Below are 1461 nucleotides of genomic sequence, written 5' to 3'. Positions count from 1 at the left end.
AAATTTCATGAAATTTTTTGGCTTGAGCATAGAGATATATCTCCTCTATAAATAAAACAAGTGATTGATTCGATTCATTCGCCAATAAACGTTTAATCTTCACTAGAGCAATACCCTTGCACAACGTGGACAGTATCCTTAACAATTTTTTTCCAATTACCAATTAACAATTAACAAATAACAATTAACGCAAATATTTACATGATTTATTTACAACAATTTAATAACCACAATTTATTTTTACAACAATTAAAAATTTAATTATTTATACATTTTTTTAAATAGGGTTAGGGTTAGGGTTAGGGTCACAATGCACCATAAAACAGAAGTTTGAGGCACGTGATTTGTATCAACTAGAGTACCTACATAAAGATGGTATTTATGTAGGTACTCTAGTATCAACCAATTGCAGCGCTCACTAGAGCTCTATGTTCTTGATTAACCTAGGAAAAAAAATCAATCGAGCAGCATCGCGCGCGCTGGCGAGCGCTCGACCGCGCAGTGTCGTTCAGAAGGCGAGCGTACGCGCTGTTGAACACGCCTCTGTTGTACACGGGGAAGGTACACGCGTGCGCGCACGTACACGCGCATGTGCACATGAGGAGGAGGTCGGCATCACGAGCAATGGACAAATCTAATGGGAAACCCTTCCAGTAATCCACTGCTCTCGTGGCATCCCAACTATGTGACTGTGCACGAGTTTTTGCGCCTGTGCGTGCGATACCTTAATAATTTATACATGCAATAATGCCTATATCCATCGCCCCACGCGTACGCTCGCGGTCGACGCTGACCGCTCGATCGAGTTGGCCAACTCGCAGTCGCCAGTGTAAACGCGCTGCACAGTTCATAGAACGGTTGATAGAGCGTTGGGAAGTTAGTCCAATTCGCCAATTCGCCAACACAAAGTTGGCAGTGGAAACCCAGCTTAAAACTTACTACACTCAGAGTGAATACAAACGCGAGCACACGCACACACGCACGCACGCACGCACGCACGCACGCACGCACGCACGCACGCACACAGAGACGCTGCCTCCCTCCCTACAGCTACTCAACGGTTACCTGGTGAGATATGTACACACGCACGCACGCACGCACACAGAGACGCTGCCTCCCTCTCTACAGCTACTCAACGGTTACCTGGTGAGATATGTACACACGCACGCACGCACGCACACAGAGACGCTGCCTCCCTCTCTACAGCTACTCAACGGTTACCTGGTGAGATATGTACACGCGCACGCACGCACGCATGCACGCACGCACGCACGCACGCACGTACACAGAGACACTGCCTCCCTCCCTACAGCTTCTCAACGGTTACCTGGTGAGATATGTACACGCGCACGCACGCACGCACGCACGCACGCACGCACGCACGCACGCACGCACGCACACAGAGACGCTGCCTCCCTCCCTACAGCTACTCAACGGTTACCTGGTGAGATATGTACACAC

The sequence above is a fragment of the Priapulus caudatus genome, unplaced genomic scaffold, assembly GCF_000485595.1.
Source record: "Priapulus caudatus unplaced genomic scaffold, Priapulus_caudatus-5.0.1 Scaffold537, whole genome shotgun sequence".
NCBI lineage: Eukaryota > Metazoa > Priapulida > Priapulimorpha > Priapulimorphida > Priapulidae > Priapulus > Priapulus caudatus.
This window is presented reverse-complemented; position numbering follows the sequence as displayed.